The sequence below is a fragment of the Microtus pennsylvanicus genome, chromosome 5, assembly GCF_037038515.1.
Source record: "Microtus pennsylvanicus isolate mMicPen1 chromosome 5, mMicPen1.hap1, whole genome shotgun sequence".
Classification (NCBI taxonomy): domain Eukaryota; kingdom Metazoa; phylum Chordata; class Mammalia; order Rodentia; family Cricetidae; genus Microtus; species Microtus pennsylvanicus.
In genome coordinates this window covers 136,567,237-136,583,248 of record NC_134583.1, presented here as the reverse complement: position 1 = coordinate 136,583,248, position 16,012 = coordinate 136,567,237, and the positions used below count along the sequence as shown (strand labels likewise).

At 41.8% G+C, this 16,012-nt stretch overlaps 1 pseudogene; it reads left to right on the top strand.

The window, feature by feature from the left end:
- The first annotated feature begins 13,338 nt into the window (after window positions 1-13,338).
- Window positions 13,339-13,439, top strand: LOC142851437 (U6 spliceosomal RNA; annotated as a pseudogene).
- Window positions 13,440-16,012: the final 2,573 nt, after the last annotated feature.

The window sequence follows — 16,012 nt, the reverse complement described above, 5'->3', positions numbered from 1 at the left end:
ATGACAACAAAACTTAGTGGTTTGCAATTACATAATGAGTAGAAGAAAAATTAAAGAGTTTTTTTCTTATTACTGATTCCTTGTTTAAATTATTAATATAGGACTCGGGGGATGGCTCACAGGGTAAAGGCATGGCCTCCAAGCCTGATGACCTGAGTTCTGTCCCAGAACTCACATGATAAAGGAGAAACTGACTCCTGCAAGCTGTCCTCTGACCTCCACACTCTGACTGTGGCCTGATCATGTAGGTGTATACACACACGCACACACACACACACACACACACACACACACACAGAGAGAGAGAGAGAGAGAGAGAGAGAGAGAGAGAGAGAAAATAATAGTTTACAAAAGTAATAGTATTGCCTTTGCTTATCTAATATAGCCTCACTAAAGAATTATCTCTTTTTTTTTAAAGTTTTATATGTTGATTTTATCTTACTGGGGAATGCCGGGCCACTGCACACATGTGAATGCCCCTTTTAGCATGTGGGTCCCAGGGATGAAACTCAGGCCGTCATACTCGGCAGCAAGTGCCCTGAGCTGCTGAACCCTCTCCCTGGCTGTAATCAGCTGAATCTTAATTATTATAGCACATGTTGCACTCCTATCTAGGTTGGTATTGCAATTTCTATGATTTTTTTAATTTAAGTGAACAGTGACTATTGGGGAAGTTGGGATAAATTTTAATATTGCTATTACTTTCTCCGAATGTCTCACAATGACACTGAATCATTTAAAAAATTTAGTGTACATATTTACCTATACATAAATAGATGGAATAAGCTCTAAATTCTATTTATTTTTAAACACTTTGCTAAGTTGCTCATTTATCAGGATAAAATTACTTTGTGCTTTCAATGCTTAAAATGACCTTACTGGCCTTAGTACAATAGTATTACATTATATAATCCAGACACTGCCATTATTTTCCCTCTACGATACTATAGACAGCTCAAAATGTTTTATCATAGTGTACATGGCTCATAAACCTCATCTTTTATTTGACATTGCAGGATGTTGATAATGGAATATCAAAAACTCTTGGAGAGAGTGAAAGGAAATAATTAGCTCACATTTAAATAAATGAGCACACACACAACCAATCTAAATCTAAATAAATGAGCACACACACACACAACCAATCTAAATCTAAGAATATCACAAGATCTCACAGTTAATTGAGTGGGATGAAAAAATAAATGAAGGGAACTTAATGTCTGAGACAAGCATGGAAATACTGCAAAACATTAGAAGAACAGAGGAGATCCAGACAGTCTTCATCTGGCACTTGCCCTTCTGTTTATAAACTGTGTTTTCAAACCTGTTTGCTAATCTAATCTTCAGCTTTACCATTTCAAGGCAGTCTCCAGAGTAGAGCAGAAACCGGCTGAGACCACACTCAGCTCCACGGTTTAGGCCCCAGTGACTACATCTGAGGGCTGTGCTTACAGGATCCAAGCCCTCATAAAAGAGATTCATGGTGATAATCTTAGACGAAATTAATAAAGCCTGAGAGAACTTGTCAGAAAAACATCCTCGAGATGATTTTATTTCGGTAATTGTTGTATTTTAAATGCTTTCATTTTCTTTTGTGATGTCTTTTATCTTACTTACAGATGCTATTGCTCATAAAATACGATAGTCCGTCCATGAGGCTGTAACTGGAAATGAAACAGTACTCTCATCTAGGCGCTGATACAGAGATTTAAATCCTCTGCTTCAGTGTAAGCCGGTTACCACGGAGGTCACAAAACAGGTGTTCACTTCCTTTAAGCACTGCTGTGATATTTTATGTAACTGACCAAACGCCTTCTCTTTCTTTTATTCTGTCCCCAGTTTTGGTTGGCAGACTATTTGGAAGGTTTATGAGATGGACTAGCTTTTGTGTGCCTTGAGAAGTGGCATAGAACCTTTGGGTGCATCAGTGGAGAGTGGCTGCAGGCTTCGTTCAGCAAATGTTTATCGGGGACCTGGTATGACAATCTCTGTGGCCCAACAATGAGCAAAAACAGTGATCTTTCTATACTAGCCAGTTCCATGGGGACAACAAAGAAGAGACTATGCATACCCATTCATTCTGTGCAAACACAGTCAATGCATGAGTTAAACACGTTAACGTGGGGGTAGGCACGCCAACGGCTCTTCAGGCTCGGCAGACTGCAAAATGGAAAAAATGTCAGTGGGGTTTGTGCACAGAAGGACTTGGCCAAAAGCACTGATTTCAATCATGCAGAGCCTCCAAAGGCACTGGTTTCAATCGTACAGAGACTACAAAGGCAATGCAAGGGTTTTGGATGTTATTCAAAATTTGGAGGCAGATTCTAAAAACTTATATGGAGAAAGATTGCATTTTAAGATGGAAGAAAATAACAAAAACCTTCTGCTTCCTAGGTGGAGTAACAGTCTGTCATGGTGGACTAGTTGACACACATTGACTGAGGTTCAGGGTTCCCTTTGGCGTATAACCAGCTGTGCAGCCCTGAGGAGGTCATTGACTCTTTTCACCGTTTTCAAATAGGAATCAAAGATGCAGAGTAAATGAAAGGGAAGCAACAGAAGAGAGTAAGAGGAACTAGAAACTCACTACTTATTTATGGAAATTTCAGACTGTGATGCACACGGACAAGAACTGTACAATTTATTAATTTCATTGCCTCTGCCACTGTGGTTAAAGGTTAATATCAAGACCTCAGGGAAGAAAAAAAAATCAAGATCCAAGCCAGGATTCTCTTTTATAGCCCTTAAATTTAATTGTATTCAAGCATGTATATCACAGAAATTCATGGAAATATTCACGCAGGTATTGTAAATAATCACTGCCCGCTTCTTCCAGTGCCGATGCTGCTTCTGCTCTCCCACCTCCAGAGCAGGTCTACCCACACCCAATCCTGTAACCAATTATCACCTGCTTAGAAAAACCCATAGGACCCTTCTCTGCATCAGTTCTAATGGCTCAGCACCTGCTACAGGGTGTTGACATTTTATTGGGACTATAACAAATCATCACAAACTTTAGTGTCCTTATGAAGGACTGTGCTGTGTGGCACTGTAGTCCCTGAAGTCTGATAGGAAGTCTGCCCTAGTGAGCTGTAGACGGAAGTTTCTGTCCCACCCAGTTCCACAGCCATTCAGTCCAAAAGAAACCCACAGAGGCTTATATTAATTATAAACTGCTTGGCCTATTGATCAGGCTTATTATTAACTAGCTCTTACAGCTTAAATTAACCCATAATTCATATCTATGTTTAGCCATGTGGCTTATTACTTTTTGACAGTAAGGCATTCTCATCTTGCTTCCTCTGTGTCTGGGTGGTGACTGACTCTCTGCTTTTCCTCTTCCCAGAATTCTCCTAGTCTGGTTTCCCCACCTATACTTCCTGCCTGGCTACTAGCCAACCAGCATTTTATTAAACTAATATGAATGACAAATCTTTATGGTTTACAAGAGCATTATTCCACATCAGTGAGCAAAAGTGTTTACAGTACTTCTGGGGACTTTGGGAGACACTATGTTTTCTTGCTGTGCCCAGTTTGTAAAAGCTGCCCACACTCATTGGTTTCTGGTTTCTTCTTTGGAGACAACAAAGTAATATCCTTCAAGTTCTCTTCTATCATACACCTCATGACTCCCTTGCATGTGTCCTGTAATTCAGTACAATCTCCTCATCTGTAAACCCTTACTCACATCCTCAAAATCCCCTTGGCCTTGCAAAATAACATACGTGATGTTTGGGGATTGAGCTATAGAAAGCTTTGGAGATATTGCACTCTCTCCATGGTAGTTATGTCTTTAGCCATCACGCTTTAGTACATGCAGTAAGATACTCAGAGTACTCATAAAAATGTTTCACAATCACAAAGGGAGATACGAAATTAAAGACTATGAGCCACGTGGAAAAACCTAAAAGTTGAACTATATCTCAAGATTTTTCTGGAGCACTGAAGACTTTGGGTTAACTCCTCTTGGTTAGTAGATACCAATACAAAACAATAAGAAAAAAAAGAGAGAGAGAAGAGTTGAGGAAAAATAGGGGAAGGGTGTCTATCTCACTGTCAAGGTCCAAACCTTTTGTTAGGGTTCAGAAGGGGAGCAGGATAGAGGAGGGGCCCTGACTGGCAGATCTCCACAAGGAAAAGCAGAGGCCCTTCAGGCATACCATACTGAAGGAGAGCAGTAAGGGAGAGAAGAGCAGTAAGGGATAGGGACAGTCCGAATGCAGGCAGTGATTCAAAGCCTCTGGGACTGGCTGGAGAGGTCTGGGGAAATGTTAAGATGTGTAAGGGATAGCTAATCTGGCGTACTTTATCTTCTCTTGGGAGGCAGGCGCCATATCTAATGGATCTTTGTAGATCAGACAGTGACCTGTATAAACAATGTCCTGAAATAAAGCCAGGAACTGCAGTCCAGTGCTAGGCTGGATCCCATGGATCTTAGGCACCCCACTGACTGAAGCTTCTAGAAGGGTCGAGCAAGCAAGCAGTAGGCATTCAAGGTCAATGAGTAAAGGGAAATGGATGTATGTAAACCTTGGTAGGGACAACAGCTTTTACTGAAATCAACAAACATTTGAGTATTTGTTTGAATAACAAGAAATGGCTGGAAATCAATACTATATTTAGCATATTGGCATCTTGATACACCCTTTTAAAACCCAAGTGATAGAATAACTTTCAAGGTCCGTTTTCAGATCTATAAATAAAGTTGCAAGATATGTTAAGTAAAAATATACCATGTTCCATTAAACTTGAATGTCTGACAAACAACAAAGAATTTTCAGTGTTCATTCCAAATATAGCATGGCAATACATCTTTAAAGTTACCTTGCACTTTAGGTAAATTATGACTTTGTAAAGATAACCTATTTTTATAGATGGAATTACTTAGGGAAACAAGAGAGGTACTTTCCCGAGAGAAGTATGCCCAAAAATGGAGCCAGGGAATGGTAGAGAGCAACGGTGCTGTGCAGGCTTCATTGAGTGCCCAGTTTTCTTTCTGGGTCGCAGGACCCACACAGAAGAGTGAGGTGTGTCTCCCCATGCTTTCTGTTTAACGGTCCCCAAGCAGCCGTCCCAAGGGACAGTCAGTGAGGTCGGCCAGAGTCGTCATACCCATGTCATCCGACCCACAGTCGTGGTGTTGCTCCTAGGCTCATTTGTGCCTGATCCCAAGAATTTTTACCGATGTCTCCCCCAACCCCCAGCAGGCATTTACATGCTACCTGCCTGGTAGGCCTGAAAATACCAGATGGTGCTTGGGAACAAAGCAGACCTGTTGCCATAGAAACGAGATACTATCCCAGCTCCATGCAGCTGCCATCTTTTTTTTTTCTGTCATTTCACTGAGGTGTTCTGATAGGAACAAATCCTGATGAAATATACATATTCTCCCTGCCCCCAACGTGAACCTACACTCTCACCAACCTTGGGATACACCCAGTATGCTCAGGTTTCTAAAATGATGGGGAGATGACTTGATTTCCAGCTCCTCTGATCAGGGTAGGAGTGGTAAGGCCATGCTTTGGCATCATCTCTTCCCTTAAACAGCGATGATGCATCTGTTCCATTCCTGTGGTAAGCAGTCCTTTGTGGCAGGGAAGCCTCAGCTTTGACATTCCTGGAAGTGCAAAGTAAGAACATGTCATCACTGGAAGGTCTCTGCCTAGCTGGAGAGCAGGGAGTGATCACCTCTCTTCCCTCGGTGCCCCTTGGGAGCTAGCAGAATGCTGAGCACTCAGGAGGAAGGCAATGAATTCCTGTGGCTTACGGTCCTATTTGGAAGGATGCAGTTATCAGCCACAAGCCTCACCTCTGTCTTACTCCTTCTGGCTGCTATGGGATCCTCAAGGGAGTATGACTGTTGGGAGGTCTTCGAGTCAGGTGGAAAGAGGGGGCCACAGCGTCTATAAACCACTGGAACTAGATTAAGTCTTAGTGCCTTAATAGTTGTATTTAGCAACAAAGGGGTGTTGGAGTTGATGAATTTGGGGCAGTAGTTCCTGCTTCCACAAACTCACAAATGCATTTTGACTTTGAGTAACACACACAATTCCTCTTGTAGTGGCAGAGGTCCAAGTCCAGTTTCCCTGGGTGGTCGGAGAGCTCAGGGGTTGAGGATGCAGCTCACAGGCACAGTGCATTCAGAGCATGTGCGAGGTCCTGGATCTAATCTCCAGTGCATGAAGAAATAAAGGAAGATGGAGAAAGGGAGGGGGAAGGAGGGATGGGAAGAGAGAGATGGGGAGAGACGGAAGGAGGAAGGGAGAGAGGGAGGGCAAAGCACTGTGGTCTGCTTGTTCCTTGGGGAACAGAATCTGTCTCTTCCCACTTCACAACCTCACCTATGTTTTCTGGCTCCGTATTTCTAGCCAACAGGATGGTGTCTTTGCTTCCATTGTCACTTTACCTTCTCTTCCCTGCCTCCCTCTTACGAGAACACTTTGCTCACATTTAGGGTCCTCTGAGGTATTTCAGAACAATATCCACATCCCACAGTGTAGTAGGATTTTCTTGTTGGACTCTCTTTGGACCACCAGCCTCCAAATAATGACATGGAGACACTATTAACTATGAAACCTTGGCCTTAGCTTAGGCTTCTTTCCAACCAGCTCCTATAACTTAACCTAACCAGTTTCTATTAATCTGTGTTTTGCCACATGGATCTTCACCTCCTCTCAGTACCATGTAACCGACTTGCTACCAATTATGCTGACAAAATCCATACCTAGATTCATCCTTTGAGTTCCCTCTCCGCCAGCAGTCCTGCCTAACCTCCCCTGTCTAGCCATTGGCCATTCAGCTTTTTATTAAACCAATCACAGTGACACATCTCCACACAGTGTACACAAATATCTTGCAACACTAGAATCCCTAATCATATCTGTAACTTCCTTTTTGCTGTATGGGCCACCCATGGATTCCTGGGATTAGAAGGATATTGTGGGAAGTCATTTGTCATCCTGCACTTCTTCCATACCCTGGATTCCTATGATCTGTAATCCATTACAAGAAAGAAGGTGACCAGGCATTGCACGGTATTTAACCTATCAGGATGTATGGGTGGTCCCTGTTTAGAAATCTGTTGAAAACCCCCAAGCTTATGTAGCAAAGATCTGGTAGCATGGCCAAGGTCAAAGCTAACATAGAGGTGGAAGGTTAAAGAATTTGTTCAGCAGCTTGCACCACTGTCGAAGAATCTCCACACTCCCGTGGAAGAAGTTTGGCAAAACCAGTGCCAGAGGCTGGCCAAGCCTCCAGTTAATGGTGAAGATCCCCACGTAGATTGCTAATTCCTCCCCAGCCCTTCAGTCACAGGAAATGTGTTTCTGTGTCTGCCTTCAGGCGAATGCTGTTTTTCCTCACTAACTGCCTTAGAGTATCCCTCGCCTTTGCAGATGCTTCTGAGCTGCGCCCACAGCTCTGGAGGCCGCCTGTTTGCCTACTTCAAGAAAAATGGCTGTGGCAGAGGGAAAAACCCATACAGTATCTTTAGAAAAACTGTAAATATTTCATCGTTTCTTACTAAGCATACATTATTAACTCTGTAATGTAAATATTTTATGGCTTGCAACTGGCAATTTTGGAATATATCGGTATGTTTGGAGAATTGTGGTTCAGTTAAAAACCCTACCCTGTACACCCAACTCATATTTAAGTTACACAACTCTTTAAAAAGCATTTAACTCTCAGAATTAAGGGAGTAATCGAATCTACTTTTTCAAAATAGCCTTAAGGACCAGATTCAAGGCCTGAGACAGCACATTTGTGTGAGAAGAGAAAGTTTAGGATTTCTGTAATAGCTCAGAGCTTTGTCTTCAGATGGAGGACAGCATATATAGCTACCAACACTCAGGTGGCTCCAATTTCACCCAGGGCCCAGAAGGGGCAGATACACCCACAGCGGGCTCATAAGAATACCAGAATCTGCTTAGGAGTAGAATTCAGGTTTTATCACACCAAAAGGCAGAGGAAAAAAAAATCTTCCCCACTTTAGGATAAGTATTTGGTATTGTGCTCTGGATAAGAAAAAACTTTCAAAAAATAAAAATAAAAATGAAATGGTTCCATACCAGAACATTTTAACTAGGTTTTCAGATATAGACCTAAATTGTTTGGAGATTTTTTTTTCTGTTTTAATTCCAGTGACTCTTCAATATAGAGGTCACAGAAGCTGCCATCATTCTAAATTACAGCCCATTTCAGAGGTTGGCTGTAATCCAGGAGGTTGCATTATTCCAAATTGCCTGTCAAAACTGTCAAAACACTGCCATTATCAAAAAGCAGTCCTTTAAATTATTTTCTCACTTTTTCCCTGAAACTTTACCAGCATTGAGCCTTGATAGCATCCCTCATAGGCACAGTGAGTGAACGCCTTTCAAATGAGAAGTAGCAAGAAGGAAACAAAAATCTCAGCACACAACAATAATACACAAAATTCTAGGCAGAAAATTAAGTCCAATCTGTAGATTCTGTTTTTCCCTGGAGCAATAACCATCGCTATTCTACATGCGGAGCAGCAGCCAAAGAATGAAGAAACCGTGATTATAAACAGTAGGACCTCTCTGTGCTTAAAAACTCAGAAAGTTCTGGGGAAGGGTGGCTCGGTTGGCCGAGTGCTTGCCTAGCAAGCATAAGGACCTGAGTCAGGTCCCTAGTGCTCATACTGTAAAAAGAGCCCCAGGTAGAGGGGTTTGTGCCTGCAAACCCTGCCCTGACGAGGCAGACACAGGGACTGGCTAGCCTGGTCTACTTGGTGAGCTCCAGGATAGGAAGAGAAATGTGTCACAAATAAACGTGAGGAGCACCCGAGAAACAGTAGCTGGGCTGTCTTCTGGTTTTGCTTGCACCTGAGCGTACACACTGAAGCCACACATGTGTGAACATACAGCAACATGCACATGGATGTGGAAAGACTTCAACAGCTACTGGTCCCTCTTTATAGCTTCATTTCCCCCTCTTGTTTCATATTCAGTTTATAGTAAAAATGATGTTTTATAAAATATTAGGGATCTCTTCCTTTCTATTCATAATTGACAACTGTCTGATTTATCAAAGTCTTCCCCACAGATTTGAACCCTAATCCCAGAGTCCATAACCCTGGCCATATTCATGTTTATTTGACAAATACAAATAGTGTGTGTGTAATGGGAAGAGCATGATGGTTTATGTGTGTACATATTATGAAATGATTACCACAATGAGCTGATTAATAAAGCTATCATGCCATGTTTTCCTTTCTTGTGTTAAGAAGACTTGAAACTACCTTCTCACCATGGAAGCACATAGAACGTAGCATTGTTACCTACAGTCCAGAGAGCTACAAATCAGGCGTCCAGAACTTACACATCCTGGACAACTAAAGCTTTGTACTCTGACCAACAGTCCCCGTTTTCACGCCCCTTACCCCTCCAGCCAACACTGTGCTCTGCTTCCTGACTGCTAGGAAGTCTGCACATATGTGATGTAATATTTGTCTCTTTGTGTCAGCCTTATTTCATTCACAATTGCCTCCAGGTTCTGTAGATTAACACAAATAGCAATTTGTTTCTCACCACTGTGAATTGCAGCTCACAGAGAAGCCAGGGTTGGCAGCCAGCGAGCCCGAGTGATCCTCCTGTCTCTGCCTCTGCAGTGCTAAGGTTTAAAATGTGCCACCACGTCCAACGTTTCCACGGGTTTGGGTGATTGAACCTGGATCTCCATTCTTGTGTGGCAAAGACTTCATCAGCAGAGCTAGCTCTCCAGGCTCTGTTTCCGTATCTTAAATACTGTCAATAATGTTTCAATGAACACGTTGAAAATTTATGTAGCCATTGTGAAAAGCATTATAGCCATTATTCAAGAAATTAAAAATGTAAGTACAGATGTTCAGCACCTCTGGAATATCCAAAAGGAAGCATCCCCTTTAACAGTTGACCTCACTCCCCATTCCCTTTTCAAACACATGACCCTGCTCTTTAACTTGAGAACCCCTCCTTCATCTTTTTCACTTAGAAGTCAACTCTGGAATTCTACTGCATTAGAAAAACATCCCCTGTAACACAGACGTCCCTGCCGCTCACATCCTTTTAGGTATAGAACCTGATGTTAAGACTTCCATTCTAACAAAGAATTCCAGCAACCATCGCACCGAAGACCATTTATCTTTCAAACAGTGTGAGATGACAAAATATTTTAGAGAGGCTGTACTTATTTCGAGACATTACAATTCAAGCAACGAATTAGGAAATCAGGAGAGTAATTCAGTCCTACAATTGTGGTGACAGTCTTATTTGTCAACAACTCGTTTTCAGAAGAAAATGGAACTCAAAATGTACGGCTTCCAAATTCAGACAAAGAGACACAGAAATAGTTCTCCACACGATCTGTAGTCTATTACAGGGAAAATGTAAAGTGCAGGTGGAGTCCGTCAGCGGAGAGACAATGCTCGGAACAAATGTAGCATAAAGATATTTCCAAATGAATGTGCAGTTTCTGAAGACGCCAGTAATATATATGTAACGGTGCTTGATCTCATTAGCAAGCAGCTCAAACTCTTCAGATACCATCAAACACAAATCACAATCAGCACATTCTCCAGAGCCGTGTATCTGCCCGGCCCGACCTCTGCTCTGCAGTTAACAATTTCATTTTACTCCATCCAAAAAAAAAAAAAGTTCTCATCATCTCTAAATTATGCAAGAAGGGCTCCAAAAATTCACACTCTTGTCTAGTTCTCACGTCCCATGTTGGTGTATGTTCTACCGCTGTCTCTAGAGCTTGTGCAATGCCCTGACAAGCTATAATTACCTCATTACAGAGAAGATGCCCCAAGACCTTCCTGTGGAGGAAGCAGAATTCCAGGAAGCCCCCCACAGACAACACGTGAGGGGGAGTATTTGGTGCTTCACCATTCTGTGGTTTAAGATGTTTCAGTCTAAGGGATCTGAACTTTATAAAGATTATGCCTTTAGGGAGTGCTTTTCGGGCTGTGGCCTAAGGAAAACCTCATTCATCTTCCAGGTTTTCCCATGCCTCCTTTGTAAACACAAGGATAACTCCACAGAGAAATCGGGTGGGAAACGGCTTCACCTCGGCACCTCTGGGAGGTGCACATGCGCATTGGCTTGATTAAACATTCTGAAACATTGGAGCAACCACGACATCTGATTCACTTAGGTTAATACGATGCTCCCAGTTTATTAGGTCAATATGCCCTTTCCAGTTGTGAGATGTATTTAACTATGTTAGAGCCAACAATGTTCAGCAGAATATAACTTGTGTCTTAAACCATAGTATGGATTTCTGTTTAGGCAGCTATTGGGTTCTTTTTTTTTAATTAATTAATTTATTTATTTATCTATTATGTATACAATATTCTGTCTGTGTGTATGCCTGCAGGCCAGAAGAGGGTGCCAGACCCCATTACAGATGGTTGTGAGCCACCATATGGTTGCTGGGAATTGAACTCAGGATCTTTGGAAGAACAGGCAATGCTCTTAACCTCTGAGCCATCTCTCCAGACCCCAGCTATTGGGTTCTTGGTAACAGACCACTCAGCTACCCTCTGGCCAAGAGCACCAAAAGGCATGATGCTGGTCTAGGTGAGCATTCTGCTAAACTGAGGGTCACTTTGGGGGACAGGGTATGAGTGTCCTGTTTATAGATCAAAAAACAAAACTAAAACAACAAACTGAGGTTTGGCGTGCAGAGTGGCGAAGCTGGAGCTGGTCTTAGACTCGAAAGTCCCTGATTTCAATTTTCTGTTAATCTAATAAGAAAACCTACAGTTTCTTTGTTCACTGGGGAAAAGCTCAGGGTAGGCAGAACCAAAGACAAAGGCAAATTTAACTCAAGAAATCAGTATTTAATTATGGAATAGCATGAATATTGTGCACAGGCTTGTTTGCTTAATCTCACAAAATCTAAAATCTAGTATGGTTTTCTGTTTTTTAAGTATGATGGTCTCCATTTTCATGATAGCAGAAATTATAGTATGGTCTGTGCTCTGTTATTCCTGCTTATACTGCTCTTTTTCTGGGCTTCTGCACCTAAGTGTTGTTCAGCTCTCAGTAAATTGCGCTCAGCATCCAGTAGGAGGCAAACAGATACATCATTGTTTATGCCCCAGCAATGCTGAACCATGCACGGGCAGCCTGTTTATGGCAGTTCTCCAGTTGTTCCTAACCTGGGCAGTCCTAGATGTTTGTGTTATTGTCACACCCATGGTTCTGCCTTTATGCTGTTTATCCAGCGTTTCTTGGGTCTTCCTCTTTGTCTTATCCCGTGCACTCCTCCAAGCAGTGCTGTCTTCGTATATCTGCCGTCATTCATTCTCATAACACAGCCAAAGTATCTCAAGCACCTCTGTGTATCCTGTAGTTTACTTCCTTCTGTAGATGGAGATGTTTCTTACTGCTGTTGTTTAGCAGGCTATCTCTTTGTATGACACTTAGGCTTCATACAGAGGCAGCTGAAAGTAAGTTAAAACGACAGGAGACTATGACAATCATGTGGCTTGTCTCCTATATGACAGTGGGTGAGATTCTGCCTCCCAAATATTTATTTTTAGTTTTACACTTAAATTGAATAAATATTGAAATATTTAGCTATAAGAATAAGGTACAATAAAACTTAGTCACTATGCAGATGACCAGAAATTCTGTACTGACTTCTGTTTTCACATAGATTCTTTTTTTGAACAATGTTTTAGATTTTTTTTTTAAAAAAAAATCAGTTTGAAAGTCAAGATTCCAACAGGCAGGAATATATTTTAAAGAGATACAATACTGGGCTTGGAGAACTGGCTCAGTGGTTAAGAACACTGACTGCTCTTCCCAAGGTCCTGAGTTCAGTTCCTAGCAACCATATGGTAGCTCACAACCATGCATAATGAGATCTGGTGCCATCTTCTGGCCTGCAGGCAGATAAGCAAGCAGAGCACTGTATACATAATAAATAAACAAATATTTTTAAAAGGATGCAACCCCGAATTATATATCTTCTTAAACATGACCTAAAGGGAACATTTATATTACTTTTTAGCCATAGCAACCCAGAACACACAATTGGTTTTCTAATATCAGATGATCAGCCCTGAAAACACATGTACAAGTAACATTATACATACCAATTGGTTTGTAATTATATATTTAGGAAGCTGTGTGTGTGTGTGTGTGCACATATAAACATATAAATATATTCATATGTTTATTTATGTAATAACAATTAATGGAGAAAGAGATCATGAATTTGAGAGAGACCAACGAGGGGTACATAGGCGTGTCTGGAGGGAGGAAAGGGAGGAAGTAAATGATGTAATTATACTCTCAAGAACTAAAAACATAATTTTTTAAAGAAGCGCTCCCTTCAGCAGCACATACACTATAACTGCAATGACACAGAGAAGATAAGCAAGAAACCTGCACAAGGATGACACAAGGTATTTGAAATCCATTTTAAGATACAGATATTCAGGAACAGGGGAACGTTGATATGGGATTCCCTTCTGTACGCTATGAATACCATTGGTCAATGAATAAAGAATTTACCTTGGCCTGTGATAGGGTAGAATAGAGGTAGGCGGGGAAAACTAAACTGAATGCTGGGAGAAAGAAGGTGGAGTCAAAGAGAAGCCATGTAGCGAGAACTTTACCCAGTAAGCCACAGCCTCAAGGTGTTACATGAAGTCCCCAATTAGTAGAGCTGTTTCGGGATGGGGGTTTCAGAACCTTTAGGAGATGGAGGCTTGCTGGAGGAAGTCCTTCCTGGGAGTGAGCTTTGAGGGTTTATAGTCTGGCCTCACTGTTCTCTCTGTCTCTCTGTCTCTCTCTGTCTCTCTGTCTCTCTCTCTCTCTCCCTCTGTCTGTCTCTGTCTCTCTGCTTCCCACTCCTTCTTCTGTACTATGACTTCCCCACCATGAAGGATTCTGTCCCTCTGGAAATGTGAGCTAGAAGAAAAACTTTCTCCTTTCAGCTGCCTCTGGTCAGACTGTATTACATCAGCAGAGAGGAACAACTACAGCCATCTTGACAGGGAGAGGTAGGAACAGATGAGGTAGATCCTACCCCATTACAGTTGTGGCAATGTGCGCCTCATGACTGACACTAACACTGAGGGTTGTTCCATTGCTTTTAAGGTAATATGGGCACTGTCAACCTCTTTTTTTAGTTATTCCTTTAATGCATAACATACACACACACAACCTACACTGACTCCATCTTGATTTTAAAACTGAGAGTTAAGTGTAGATGGAAGTTTCTGTCCCACCTGGTCCTGCAGCCATTCAGTTCCAAATAAACACACAGATGATTATATTAATTATAAATTGCTTGGCCTATTAGCTCAGGCTTATTATTAACCAGCTCTTATGACTTAAATTAACCCATAATTCTTGTCTGTGTTTAACCACATAGCTTGGTACTTTTTCTTAGTGAGGCATGCTCATCTTGCTTCTTCTGCTTCTGGATTACAACTCCATCTCTGCCTTTCCTCTTCCCAGAATTTTCCTAGTTTGGTCGCCCCACCTATACTTCCTGCCTGGCTACTGGCCTATCAGCTTTTTATTAAGCCAGTATGAGTGACAAATCTTTACAGTGTACAGGAGCATTGTCCCCCAGCAGTTAAGGACATGAAGAAACATTCCCAGAATTGAATAGTTCATAAATCATGGTGCTAAAACCGGAACTAAGATCCACCTCATTATGTTCATTTGTGATATGTTTTGTGGGTTTCAGATGTCTGCAGGCATCTCTACCCCATCTGACTTTCGCATAAGCTCATAATACCTTTCCTTGCAAGGCAAAAGTTTAAAGCTATTTCATCTTAAAAGGAAGTGTTGAATGCTAAGAATTTATACAGACATTTGGGGAGAAGGCTTAATGGGAAAAGGGCAAGAGAGTCGATTCCTGGAACTGTACTTGATTCTGATTTTGGTATTAGTAAATTCTCAAAAAAAATTACTTGAATAATTACCATGTCTTACTACAAGCATTTATTAAGCTCTCACAAGGCAGTAAATGCATCTGTACTTACAGTTCTTAGTCAATAGACTGGCCTAAATAAAATTTCTCCCTCCCACTCAAAAAAACAAAGAGAGGGCACATGGGGGGAGTGGTTTGCATGTGAGACAAAAACAGAAAACAAGAGAAGAAAAGATTTTCTATTTCCTTTCTTATAAAATCTGCTTTGTCCCAATTGAATTCTGTCTAAAAAATAAATAAACAAATAGAATTTCCATCATTTAACCTTGTGTTGTCTCTGGAATCAAGACCCTCTTCTCTGACAAAAATGTCGCAATGGCCAAATTTCCACAGCCAGGAAAAAAGGAAAGATGGAGACAGTTTTCTCTCTAATCGCTTCAATCCTCCCTCTTATGCTGGCCTTGGATGCTTGGCCAGCAATTGTTAGAGCATTGTGTTGATTCCTCCTCCTCCTAATAAGGTTTCCCCAGCCTGAAATGCTGCTTTTCCTGGGACCGCCCTCCCTCTCTTCAGGTCAGATTTCATGTCCTGAAGAACCCATACCGAGGGCTCCTCTACTTCACTTTCCTGAAGACTGCGGAGACTCTGACTCTCCATCCCCACCAGGTGAACTCCAGGCTAGCAACAGATTTGTGGTGACAGGGAATTCCATGTCACTAGATGAAAAGAAGCAAACCCTCCTTTCCTTCACGTTAGCTCCCAGCAAGAGTTTCAGATTCTACACAACTGAGCTGGCTTTGTGCCTTGTAGCTCAGTCAGAAATCTGGCTTCCGGGAAAACGACATGAATCAAGCAATCCTGATTTCACATAGTGTTTTCTGTGGCTGTGTGGTGTCCATTTCTTGTTTGCGTGTGGTAGAATACCTACTTTGGGGTACGCTTCCTTCATCCTGTTGTGCTCATGCTGCTAAACAAGATATAATCCAGTTCCCAGGAGACTGAGCATGCCCTGGGACATGAGAAAACCCCACCTCTCTGGATACTATGATTGACCAAGGCTGGGTCAATGAGTATCAGTTTTCAGTTTGATTGGATTGTGTGTAGCAGGTGC